General features: G+C 41.2%; 1 long non-coding RNA gene across 1 annotated transcript; it reads right to left on the bottom strand.

Annotated features, from left to right (window-relative positions):
• Positions 1 to 2,376: 2,376 nt before the first annotated feature.
• On the bottom strand, positions 2,377 to 14,059 carry LOC124273541. Its single transcript, XR_006897679.1, has 3 exons — positions 14,049 to 14,059; positions 10,380 to 10,383; positions 2,377 to 2,523 (listed from the first exon to the last, which is right to left on the bottom strand). It is a non-coding gene; the product is annotated as an uncharacterized LOC124273541 (long non-coding RNA).
• Between the last annotated feature and the right edge of the window lie 274 nt (positions 14,060 to 14,333).

Raw genomic sequence — 14,333 nt, 5'->3', positions numbered from 1 at the left:
AGGAGGAATAGCCTTCCTCTGTAAGGACAGACTTAGACACTTTGTTAGAATAGTATCTAGTAGTGTTTTTTCCTTATGGATAAGAATTGATAAGCAGATGTGTAATACTAGAAGTGATATTTACTTGGGCATTATTTATATTCCTCCAGATGGATCATCATTTTGGAGTAAATGCAAAAATGACCCCTTCGAATATATTCTAACAGAAATTACAAAATACTCTAGCCTAGCTCATTTACTGCTAGGTGGTGACTTAAATGCCCGTACAGGATGTAAAGATGAATGTGTAGATGGTACTAACCTTGTTCATTTATCTGATCTTCCTACAGACATAGCCTCCAGTGTTCAAATGCCAAGACGAAGTAGGGACACAAAGATAAATAATCATGGAAAATGTCTACTTGACCTAGCTACCTCATGCAAATTAGTCATTTTAAATGGGCGAAGTGTCGGTGATAGGCTTGGAAATTTTACTTGTCACACCTATAATGGCCAAAGTGTTGTGGACTATATACTAGTATCTGAACATATATACCCACATGTTTCCTACTTCAACATTAAACCCCTTAATTGGATATCTGACCATTGCCAGGTTTCACTTAAACTCGACAAGAATAGATCTACTCAAACATTACAACCAAGTTCTCCACAAACTACCAAACACAACAAACAGGAAAACAATAACATATTCTTTAAGCCTCCTAAAAAGAGGAAATGGCATAGTAACAGTAACCTGGCTTTACCTATGTCCCTATCAAATCCATATATACAAAACCTCCTTACAGATTTCATATCATCTATACCACAAACAACACCACAGGAGTATGATAAACACCTATCTAATTTTTCACACATTCTTGAATTGATCAATAACAACTGTACTAATTAACAATAAAACTCAACCTAAAAATCCCTGGTATGATACAGAGTGTAATGTAGCTAAGGAAAATATGGAGGCATGTTATGCCACCTTTGCTAAAACATCCAGTGATCTGGACAAGCACATCGCATTTTCAGCTAAGAAATGCTACAAAAACGTCGCAATTACAAAACAAATCAGTTACGTAAACTAGAATTGTTATCGCAGTCGGATCCACGTAAATTTTGGAAACATTTAGGACAATTACATAAGACAAACCCATTAAATTTTGACCAGCCAACACGAAATGAAACATTCAGTCGTTTCAAATCAATATACAATAGTAAGGAAGATCAATATACAATAGTAAGAAAGATCAATATACAATAGTAAGGAAGATCAATATACAATAGTAAGGAAGTAACCCATCAAACCAGAATACACCCTATTAACAGTGATGAAAAACACGTCAGTCCCCTCCTTAATAATTCCATCTCAGCTGACGAAATTATTACCTGTAGCAAACAATTGAAAAACAATCAGAGTACAGGTGAAGACAACATTACTAATGAATTCATTAAGGCTATAGTTTATCCTACCATTGACCACCTAGTAAAGCTATTGAATGATCTGCTTAACTGTGGTCACTTCCCACAAGAATGGGCAACATCTGTTATTCACCCATTACATAAGAAGGGCAATAAAACCCACCCCAACAACTATAGAGGTATTGCCATAAGCAGCTGCTTAGGTAAACTTTTCTGTAAAATACTTAATGAACTAATAACTAAATACTGTGAAAACAATAAAATATTTGATAATTGTCAAGCAGGATTTAGAAAGGGATTCAGAACATCTGACAACATTTTCACACTGAAAACTATTATTGACAGCTCTAAATCAAAGAAAAAGAAGCTTTATGCTTGCTTTGTCGACTTTAAAAAGGCCTTTGACACTGTTGATCGAAGTATAGTTACATCAAAACTTCATGCATTGGGTATATCTGGTAACATACTTCGTGTTATAACATCCTTATATAACAATGTCCTTTATACAGTTAAAACAAGCCAGGGAATGTCAAGCCCATTTAAATCAAATATAGGGGTAAGGCAAGGATGTATACTATCCCCAACCTTGTTCAATCTATTTATTAATGATCTTGAATCCTATTTTGATAAAGAGAAAAATGGCCTAACACTAGCTGGTCTCAATATATGCCATTTACTGTTTGCCGATGATCTGGTCCTTCTGTCTGATTCACCAGCCAAACTCCAACAGCTTCTCAATAACCTCTCAAATTACTGCAATGACAATAAAATAACTATCAACATTGAAAAAACTAATGTAGTTATATTTGGCACAAAAAACCCACTATCCAATATTCAGATGGTCAGTGGCAGGGCAGAATATTAATGTCTCAGACAAATACAATTACTTAGGTGTTACGTTTCATCAAAATTCTAAATTTAAACATTGTGTGGAATCCCTTGTTTAAAAGGGTCAAAGAGCATACTATGTTCTCTCTTCTAACTTGTTTGGAGATGATTTAGATCCAACAGTCTGCTGCAAAATTTTCAAGGCAATTGTTGAACCTGTTGTTCTGTATAACAGTGAAGTATGGGGAATTGATTTTGTTCTGCAGAGACATATAGATTCCTTCCCACCTGAAAAATTACAAACGAAATTCTGTAAACGTACTCTGGGAGTTTCTCAGCAAACGCATAACTGGGCATGCAGAGCAGAACTTGGTTTGTTTCCCCTATTATTCAGAGTAATTAAATCAATTGTTCAATTCTACAATCATATTTTACAATCTCCAAATACCATTTTAAAACATGCCTTTAATGAATCAATAAAGATTGCCAAACACAAAATTGGATGGTACTATAAACTCAGTTGCCTCTTAGATAAGTTTAACATCAAGGAAAGTAATCTTACTTCCTCCTCTATACTGAAGGACCTCCAATTGAAATTTACAGACATGTTCCACTCATCTCTTCAAGATAATCCAAACACATTAAATTCAAGGAACAAACTTAGAACATATAGAAAATTTAAATCTGAAATCAACTTTGAACCATACCTGCAACACTGCAAAATAAAAAAACACCGTATCCACTTCACAAAACTAAGACTGAGTGATCACAGACTAAAAATTGAACTGGGTAGGAGAACAAGACCACCTACACCTTTGGAGGACCGTCTGTGTGATAAATGCTCTGTCCTTGAGGATGAACAACACCATTTCATGTGTTGCACTAAATATTCAGATGCAAGAAAGTCCTTATTTAACTCCCTTTCCTCTAAAATTAATAACTTTCTCAGACTTACTACCACTGAAAAATTTAACCTTCTTTTTAGAAATAATGATCCAAAAAAACTATAGAAATTATTTGCTACCACATGTACAACTTTAAACATGCTCATTTTTTGTGTATAACATTTTGCAATCAACAGACATCATAACATGTCATGTGTTCAAGTATCACACCTGCCTGTCTGTGTAATTACATAATGTGACAGAGACCGAACTCGGGCCATAAATCAAAGCGTTTTGTTTATGGTGTATAGCCTGATTGGTGTTAAGTTCAAATTGCATGTGGTCAGTGATAGCAGCTGTGTATTGAATATTGTCATTAGCAGACATGCAGGCAGACACACAGGTGTCAATAAAACAAGACATTGAGTTTTGTCTGTGACAGCGACATATCTATATCACAGTTAGAAATTCTGTCAACGCTAAATAATGACATTGCTTTTAAGTATCGAACTGAGAAAGTGACTCGGTAAGAAGAACGTGTGGTGAAATAGAGTGAGTGAGTGAGTGAGTTGAGTTTTACGCCACACTCAGCAATATTCCAGCTATATGGTGGCGGTCTGTAAATAATCGAGTCTGGACCAGACAATCCAGTGATCAAACAAATATAGAAGATCTGATTGTGCTAGGCAATTATTATTATTATACACATTTGTATTATTATATGTTTTGTTGTTCATCATATATATGTGATTCATTATATATCTTGTTTATGTAGTTTATAGAATATTGTCACTGTTTCTGTATGGAACGTTTGCACAATAAATATATTTGATTTGATTTTTATTTGATTTGTAACAAAGAAAACAACATAATTAACATAATTGGCTAGGCAGAAAGCTGATGAAGCCAGAGAGTAGACAAAGGACAGGCGTGGAAGCCAATGATGTACAAATAATAATGAGATGTTTATACAGCAGAGTTTATACAGTAGATTGGGCTTGGTGGATGAGTGCATCATAAGCGGATGGAATGAAGTATCCTTGGTCTCGGTTGATGGTGGGCTTTTGGTGTTTGATCTGACATCACCAGTTTCTCTAACAAACAAACAGACTTCACTAAACGCAAGCTCACCGAAGCCATCCACATCAAACGCCAAAAGCCCACCATCAACCAAGACCAAGGATACTTCATTCCATCTGCTTATGATGCACTCATCCACCAAGCCCAATCTACTGTATAAACTCTGCTCTGTCGTGTGAGATCACTTCAGCTACAATCACGCTTTATCGTCCCAGGCTTAGACTTGCACAGGTCTCTATGGTAATAATTAATAGTTTCATAGAATAATTCTAAAAATAATATAAGTGACATACTGGCGTCCTTATCTAGGCTTGCTTCTTTTAAGGATAGAAGTACTATACATGAAAGGGCGAAGCATTAAGGACAGCCTTGGAGCAAGGCTATCCCAGGCTGTACAGCTGTATTTCACGTGCTGTTACAGATTCTGTGTGTCTCATATATACCCAGGTTGTATTGCAATTACATTTGCAAAGGATCACATGAAAATATATTTTGAGGTAGTGGACTTTTGAAAATAATTTCTACAAAACTGAACCAGAATGAAAGGAGGCACCACTGACCCACGTGGTTATCGGTTGACACGCGTGCGTACTGCTGCTTGGACACGCGGATGTGTTGAATTTGGACTCGTGCGTAACATCAGGGACGCCACTGCATGAGCAAGATGATTTTCAAATTTTCCAAATACTGCGGCCATTTTCAAACCACTCGGTGTCCTATACCAGTGCTCAACCACAACAGCACAGAGGTCTCTTTTACAGACTTAATGGCACATTAAACAATCACGCTTCACCGTTCCCTTAGCTCCAGCAACAGTCACAACGAAGTTAATAGGCGTGGTGGTTCATTAAAACTATATGATTTCTTCACATATTTTTATGCATTGCTTATTTCAGAGACCATGCGTAATTCCACCTCTTCAACATCAGTTTGTATTGTTCTCTGAGATCATGAAAGATACTGCATGAAAATGTACTACACGTTGGTATAATTTTCTCAGCCGAAACACGAACTCAGAATCCAGGAAAGGCCGTGCCAGTGATTTCATATATTATACCTTACATGTATACAAATCTTTAACGAACATGTTCACCTTGTTGTTGCATAAGCAATTAGTCTTATTTATTACCAAAAGCCCTAAATAAAGCAAGTCTAGATTTTCCTCCGGTTGGGGATCTCTAATATCGCAGATATTCTTTTCGATTCAAATGGAGCTATTTGTTTCTATATGAAATAAATATTTGCAAAGACTAAGCCTATGTATAGTGGACGTGATGATGATTTTTATCAAGGGCGTACTTACCATTATGAAAAAAACGCCCGGGCTTACACATGATGTTTGCTAAAGAGAACCATGATAGTTGGGCAAGCCCTCAATACTATCTAAATATAAAACGTTACAACCTATCGGTCTGACGAATAAAGTGGCTTGCTACGCGCCTTCTATGTTGGTGACCACCAGGCCTTCGTGTCTTTACAAAGATTAAAGGTTGAAAATAAAAGTTGTTTGAGATGGCCCCCGACTCGAAATGCGCCCGACTCGACATCATGTATTGTACTGTGAAGCATTTCGAGTCGGGGGTCATCTTAAATTTTTCATATATATTTTCATATATTTCATATATCTTTAATCCTCGCAAAGACACGTGGGCCTGTGCCCTTTGCCTCCCCAGAACATATGGGTGACACCGAAATAGTTTCCATATTTTGCTAGCCTGTCGGGCTAGCTATGCCTGAGAGTTAATAGCCCACAAAATAATTCACTAGCCCGAAATTTGAATGTAGAAACTTACCAAAGATTACAAAAAAGATGAGAATAAGATATTGTCGGTATGACACGGGTTGCATCATTAAGCTGCTATATAATATGATGTACATTTATAAGTGTATTATAATAACTTAACAAGTCGGAGAGAGTGATATATTTACAAAATGACCCCATGAAAATTCACCAGCCATAGCAGGTCTGGTGTGGATTTTTATTAGCCACATGCTAGCGGGCCAGTGACTATTTCGCTCAGGGACTGTGAGACAAATTAAGGCCGCCGCCCCCTCGATAGAGTTGAGACACTGCTGACCTGTGGTACCATTACCTCACCGAGAGAGAAACATGGTTAGTTATGGGGAGAGTAGAAAAGAATGATGGATTGGTTTTCGAAGTGCGCACTATCTGTTAGTCAGTTAGCTGTCGGATAAAGTTTTAATCTTTGACATTGAAAATAGTGTTACAGAAAATATATCCTCTATATACATGTAAGGCCCGTGAAGATCCGGGCTAGAATTGATCTTCAGTAACCCATGCTTGTCGTTAGAGGCGACTGACGCGATCGGGTTGTCAGGCTCGCTTACTTGGTTGACACATGCCACCGTATACCAATTGCGTAGATCGATGCTCATGCTGTTGATCACTGGATTCTCTGGTCAAGACTTGATTATTTACAGATCGCCACTATATAGCTGGAATATTGCTGAGTGCGGCGTAAAACTAAACGCACTCACTCACTCACTATATACGTGCAAGCATTAGTCACTCGGAAGGAGACGACAGAAAGCGTGTCGGCGAAAACGATATGGTTTGGTAGACTATCCTTGCTCTAAGGCTGTAGAGTCAATGATAAGGACATGGTTATAATGCGATTATACTTCCTTAAAATGGGCAAGTTTAGTCAGTTATTGCGACAACTTGTTCGTAGTATTTACAAAATCTCGGACTTGAGATTTAAACTAATGATCGCTTCCTTAGAGACTGGTATATAATATCTGTGCAAGTCTAACGACTGGCCTAGGCATCCAAGTTCAGTGTTGTCGTCTGTGGGTTTTGTGAGTATGTGACTTTACAACCTGCGCACCCTCCTATGGACGAGTCTATGAGTTCCACAACCCACCAATGCAGGAAGTTGAGCGAAAATTCCAATATATATTTGGAGAGACGTTTACGATGAGATACAAAGTTTATATTCTGACACTATATAGATAAGATGCAATAACGTAATTTGAGCTGTGACCACAGACGCGTACTCGATGCATGAAGTGGCCAAGATAGGACCTCACTCCCCCAGCCGACATTGATTCGACCCGTCCATCGTTCAGCCCGCGGACTCAGCAGGACCAGGCGACGGGAAGACAAAACAGGTCTGAAAATGAAGAAAGTCTCAGGGCTCCTTTTCATTATATATATATTTTTTTGACTATGCACTTTTTTTCAGTAAATATGTTCATTTCAGAGACTAGTTGTTAGTCGAATGTCTTCTTGACATCAGTGTGAATGCGTGGCTTTTGGAATAGATTAATGTCTTGTGTAGACTAACGCTTAGTCTCTGAATATGTATAATATTGATAGTAACAAACAAACCCATCTATATTGATTAAGGAGCCTCAGGGATACCAGAGATGGTTGAACCTGAGGAAATCTAGACCTGCTTCATTTAGGACTGTAAGCATTGCAGGGAGGGCAAGGCAGTAAGGAAAATAATGTAGTTCAGGGACTGTGAGACAGTCTAGCAACAGGCTGGCTTGTCAGATGGAGTTCCTGTGATTTTGTTGGAGATTTTGTTTTTTTGTTTTTAGCTTCAGCTTTAAATACTAATATATTTTTACTTGGGCATTGGGCATTAATACTAAGGCAAACATTTAATGCAACAATGTATGTTTTAGTCAAAAAAAATTCAATGGAATGAATCATAATTATGTTGTTATGACTTTTTAGGAACAATTTCTCTCTTTTTAGTTTAATAACCAGACAACAGTAGTCGGTCCTACACTAACAAATTTGACATCGTAATAATTTCACCAGGCATTTCTGTAAACAAGGACCTTTGTGGTTGAGTAATTAATGAAATTCCTGGTTTCGAAACCAGCAATTTGGTCATAATTGAGACGAGGTTGTTTCTAAATGATATTAAAGCTATACAAATGTGGGCGTCTCTATGGCGTGTTACAGATTGATGTATGCGGACTGCAGCAGCCTTCTTGAATGTCAGGTGTTACGTTATTACCGTGGCTATGTAGTCTATCATCAGTATCTGTAGATCAATACTGTGGACGTCACGTCACTGATTGACTAACAACGATAGTCTCCGAAATGATATATTTTAGAAATCAGAAAAAAAAAGTTGATCATAAAAAAAAAATATAAGGAAAAGGAGCCCGGATACTTTCTTCATTTTCAGAAACTGTGGACATCTAGACTTGCATGGGCTTTATTTGATATATTTATATCAGGGTCCGTATGACAGACCACGTGAGTGATACCAGGATTTAAATGACTATGGATTTATGACATTACGGTCCCCAGTCATTTCTGGGTGTAAAATACACGCCATGTCGTGTGGGTGTGACTCTACGTATACTGAAGTAATGGTGAATTATTACATCACCCGGTGATCTAAATGGACCGAGTTGTTGTTTCCTATAGGTATTATCGTCAGTGACAGATTCAGCACTCCGCATAACGTTTTCTTTGATAGCAATGGTAAGTTTCGAATTCACGACTATTAAAAAGGGTTGAGAGGTTGTTTTGTTAATTGGTTGTAGTGTAATGCCGCACTCAGCAGTATTCCAGCCTTTTGGTGGCGGTCTGTAATTAATCGAGTCTGGACCAGACAATCCTCTGGACCAGACACTCCAGTGATCAACAGCATGAGCATTGATCTACACAGTTGGGATACGATGAAAAGTGTTAGCCAAGTCCGCGAGCCTGGCCACCCGATCCAGTTTGTAGCCTCTTTCGACAAGTATGGGTTACTGAAGACCAATTCTAACCCGGATCTTCACGGGTAAGATGAGAGGTGGAGCTTTGACTTTAGATATCTGTCACAACATGTAAATGGTTCTCAATCGTCTTTCTTCTTCTGATTGATAAAACTGATACCAGTTATGTGAAATATGTGGACTACAGATAACTGGTATCACATTTTTAAATGTGTACAAAATTTATTAAAAACAAACAAACCCAAAACCGGACAACACGAAACAACAAATATACTGTGCGCTTAGTGAAAAGTATTCTAAACCTTTACATGTAATATTAATGTTAACTTGGCCCAATTCCAAGGAGTGTTTCAACATTTCGCGCAGATAGTTTCCCGTTTATTGACTTTTTTCAGTAAAAAACATTAATGTGCAAATTAGTCTTTGAAACGTGTCAATTCTCTCAAAAATCAAACATAAAGTAAGCATTGTGTGATCAGTGATGATAGGTAATTTATAACCAAGGACGGATCCAGGATTCTGGAGAAGGGGGTTGCACATAAATGATGAAGTCCAAAGGTTAGGGGAAATCCTCCTCTGGGAAATTTGTGTCGGGGGACAAGCCGCTCAGAAGCGGTGGGGGTGGGGGGATGCGCACCTCCGCTCTGGATCCGCCCCGAACGAGGCTTGAGCCTTTGGTGCCAAGCGCTTCCTCTGTGGCGGTGTGTGGACCCTGCAGAACACGTGGTTGGAGGCGAGGCAAAGGTTTTGTCAGATCTAGCCGGTAGGTGAGGTGATCGATATAAAAATTATCACATAAAGTTAAAAACTTACGAAGGTTTGATTAGTCTGTGCAGAGACCAAATGGTCTCTGGTCTGTGAGATTATTCATTCGATGTTGAGGAATAGCAATTTGGAGCAAATGTGGGGTTTCCCTAATCTATTAATAGTTTTGACCTTCTGCACACAACTGTATTCGGCGGGAAATCATTAGATCTATCTTGCGACTCACAGCCAGCAGCAAACAAGGTAATATCAAAATTCAAATGCTGAAATGTCTCAATGAAACTTTTTTGTTTGCTCTCATAGCATGGAGTGAATTGGTTGGGCATAGTGTTCGAGCTGCTCCCCAGTCATTGTACGGACACGAGACTGCGACCTCTCGCAGCGGGGCAACCCTGAACTTGACAGAACGTTCTCTTCTGATATGCTTTTATAATGTGCCTTTAAATTGCCAATGTCAATGTGCACGTGTGTATTTTATTGATGCATAAAGCATTTATGTAATGAATAACTTGCTGTAGGCGTTGTACTATGCCGCAGACTTTCAACACTGCTCGCAAGCTGGATCGTCTGGCCGGGAGTCGTGTTTTCACGGAGTGGAGCGGTAAACTACAGTCGCCCCCGGTCACTCTCGCACAAACACATACTAGTACATTGAAAAGAAATGTTTTCATTTGATATTCTCAGTAAAAAACATATTAGATCTACTTGTCTTTCGTTTGAGAAAAAAAGCAAAAGCATATATCAGTAAAGGTGTTCTAAAAATCCCATTAATAATTCTTGGGAAAGTTGGCTAAATAGGAATTTATTCTTATGTTACAGGCAACAGTAACTCCAGAACATTCACAACATGGAGCATGTAGATGGTTGTCACAGTCGGCGGGGAAGCATGGTGAGAGCCTCCCATTGTTTGGGGAGAGGATGGTGACAGTCTAACTATGTCTAAGTAGAGATGATTACAGTCTCCCTGTGTCTGGGAGAGGATGGTGACAGTTTCCCTGTGTCTGGAGGTAGAGGATGGTGACAGTGTCCCTGTGTCTGTGGTAGAGGATGGTGACAGTCTCCCTGTGTCTGGGGAGAGAGGATATGGTGACAGTCTCCCTGTGTCTGGGGAGAGGATGGTGACAGTCTCCCTGTGTCTGGGGAGAGGATGGTGACAGTCTCCTTGTGTCTGGAGGTAGAGGATGGTGACAGTTTCCCTGTGTCTGGGGAGAGGATGGTGACAGTCTCCCTGTGTCTGCAGGTAGAGGATGGTGACAGTTTCCCTGTGTCTGGGGAGAGGATGGTGACATTCTCCCTGTGTCTGCAGGTAGAGGATGGTGACAGTCTCCAAAGCTGTGTCTGGGGAGAGGATGGTGACAGTGTCCCTGTGTCTGCAGGTAGAGGATGGTGACAGTTTCCCTGTGTCTGGGGAGAGGATGGTGACATTCTCCCTGTGTCTGCAGGTAGAGGATGGTGACAGTCTCCCTAGCTGTGTCTGGGGAGAGGATGGTGACAGTGTCCCTGTGTCTGCAGGTAGAGGATGGTGACAGTTTCCCTGTATCTGGGGAGAGGATGGTGACAGTCTCCCTGTGTCTGTGGTAGAGGATGGTGACAGTGTCCCTGTGTCTGGGGAGAGGATGGTGACAGTTTCCCTGTGTCTGGGAGAGAGGATGGTGACAGTCTCCCTGTGTCTTGGGGTAGAAGATGGTGACAGTGTCCCTGTGTCTGGGAGGAGGATGGTGACAGTCTCCCTGTCGGGAGGTAGAGGATGGTGACAGTTTCCCTGTGTCTGGGAGAGATGATGGTGACAGTCTCCCTGTGTCGTGGGGTAGAAGATGGTGACAGTTTCCCTGTGTCTTTCGGAGGGAGGATGGTGACAGTTTCCCCGTTTCTGGAGGTAGAAGATGGTGACAGTTTCTGTGGTAAAGGATGGTGACAGTCTCCCTGTGTATGGAGGTAGAGGATGGTGACAGTCTCCCTGTTTATGGAGGTAGAGGATGGTGACAGTCTCCCTGTGTATGGAGGTAGAGGATGGTGACAGTCTCCCTGTGTATGGAGGTAGAGGATGGTGACAGTCTCCCTGTGTATGGAGGTAGAGGATGGTGACAGTCTCCCTGTGTCTGGGGAGAGAGGATGGTGACAGTCTCCCTGTGTCTGTGGTAGAGGATGGTGACAGTCTCCCTGTGTCTCTGGAGAGAGGATGGTGACAGTGTCCCTGTGTCTGGGGAGAGGATGGTGACAGTCTCCCTGTGTCTGGGGAGAGGATGGTGACAGTCTCCCTGTGTCTGCAGGTAGAGGATGGTGACAGTTTCCCTGTGTCTGGGGACAGGATGGTGACAGTTTCCCTGTGTCTGCAGGTAGAGGATGGTGACAGTTTCCCTGTGTCTGGGGAGAGGATTGTGACATTCTCCCTGTGTCTGCAGGTAGAGGATGGTGACAGTCTCCCTAGCTGTGTCTGGGGAGAGGATGGTGACAGTGTCCCTGTGTCTGCAGGTAGAGGATGGTGACAGTTTCCCTGTGTCTGGGGAGAGGATGGTGACATTCTCCCTGTGTCTGTGGTAGAGGATGGTGACAGTGTCCCTGTGTCTGGGGGAGAGGATGGTGACAGTCTTCCTGTGTATCGAGGTAGAGGATGGTGACAGTCTCCCTGTGTCTGGGGAGAGAGGATGGTGACAGTCTCCCTGTGTCTGGGGAGGGAGGATGGTGACAGTCTCCCTGTGTCTGTGGTAGAGGATGGTGACAGTCTCCCTGTGTCTCTGGAGAGAGGATGGTGACAGTCTCCCTGTGTCTGGGGAGAGGATGGTGACAGTCTCCCTGTGTCTGGGGAGAGGATGGTGACAGTCTCCTTGTGTCTGCAGGTAGAGGATGGTGACAGTTTCCCTGTGTCTGGGGACAGGATGGTGACAGTTTCCCTGTGTCTGCAGGTAGAGGATGGTGACAGTCTCCCAAGCTGTGTCTGGGGAGAGGATGGTGACAGTCTCCCTGTGTCTGCAGGTAGAGGATGGTGACAGTTTCCCTGTCTGGGGAGAGGATGGTGACAGTCTCCCTGTGTCTGCAGGTAGAGGATGGTGACAGTCTCCCTAGCTGTGTCTGGGGAGAGGATGGTGACAGTCTCCCTGTGTCTGCAGGTAGAGGATGGTGACAGTTTCCCTGTATCTGGGAGAGAGGATGGTGACAGTCTCCCTGTGTCTTGGGGTAGAAGATGGTGACAGTATCCCTGTGTCTGGGGAGAGGATGGTGACAGTCTCCCTGTGTCTGTAGGTAGAGGATGGTGACAGTTTCCCTGTGTCTGGGAGAGAGGATGGTGACAGTCTCCCTGTGTCTGGAGGTAGAGGATGGTGACAGTCTTCATGTGTCTGGGGAGAGAGGATGGTGACAGTCTTCATGTGTCTGGGGAGAGAGGATGGTGACAGTCTCGCTGTTCCTTGAACTGGAAGAGGGGATGGTGACAGTCTCGCTGTTCCTGGAACTGGAAGAGGGGATGGTGACAGTGTCCCTGTGTCTCTGAGGAGAGAGGTGTGGGAAGATCACTGACAGGTAGGGCTGAGTGAACATTCTGTTTATCACTATCAGCCTTAATAATGCAGTTTGTTCGTTTTTGTGATGTGTTTTTTAATAATCTAAAAGAAGGCAGCACAATGATCCTAACCGACACTGTAACTAATTGAATTGAAATGTTTGTCATTTACTCAATAGTTATGACAGGTGTCTGGCTTCTGTATTTTTGGACAGGATACGACCATGTGTAGCAGGTTGAAAGCAATCTCATAAAATTCTTTCTGGTGTGGCTTCATCTGAGGCCCAGGTCACTCTGTGTGATGTGGGCCGCAACACTCACTCCAGGATTCAATCACTTGGTCCAGGTGCCACTCTGGAATGATCTATGACGGGACTGAATTGTGCCTCCTTCACTGGCATCCCAAGGCCTGCATTAAGTGTACACCTGGCTTCTCAAAAGGAAATGAACTTATTGACACATCTTTCATCACAAATAGAGTTGATAAATATATTTGGTTTTGCAAGTATGATGAATAACAAAGGGCACATCATTACCTGATGTTCAGATTTCTCAGGTATTTTAAGTTAAAGAAATAGATTTTAAAATGTCTAAAATTCAAACAGACCTTTGTACTGTACCATCCAAAATGAGAAGCATTATGTACAAGGTGTGGAAGCTTTTGGTGCTTTTGTATTCATACACTACAGCGACTTGTGGTGTTATAATGAATTGGTAAAGGATTCTCATTTAAAATATGTTCAGTGAGTTGTCAGTTTACATTTAGCATGGTGGTTGAAACTCATTGCTAGTTTCGTGTAGCCAAAACCTGTATTAAATCTTCACTGCAAATGAATGCAATCAACGTATGTGACCTGACCAGCTGATCGCATTGGCACATGTCATGTTGCAAATGGCGACCGGACAGGATTATAACATCTTGTTTGTGGATTTATTGTGTGTAAATAGGTAGGTACGAAACTTAATAATGACTAAGGGCAAAATATTTGAAATAACAACAAAATGTATACTTTAATATGTATTTTGCAAATGGCGACTGGACAGGATTATAACTTCTTGTTTGTGGATTTATTGTGTGTAAATAGGTAGGTACGAAACTTAATAATGACTAAGGGCAAAATATTTTGAAATAACAACAAAATGTATACTTTAATATGTATTTT

This window comes from Haliotis rubra, unplaced genomic scaffold (assembly GCF_003918875.1).
Source record: "Haliotis rubra isolate DU_JTF1 unplaced genomic scaffold, ASM391887v1 Scf1814, whole genome shotgun sequence".
Classification (NCBI taxonomy): Eukaryota; Metazoa; Mollusca; class Gastropoda; order Lepetellida; family Haliotidae; genus Haliotis; species Haliotis rubra.
This window is presented reverse-complemented; position numbering and strand designations above follow the sequence as displayed.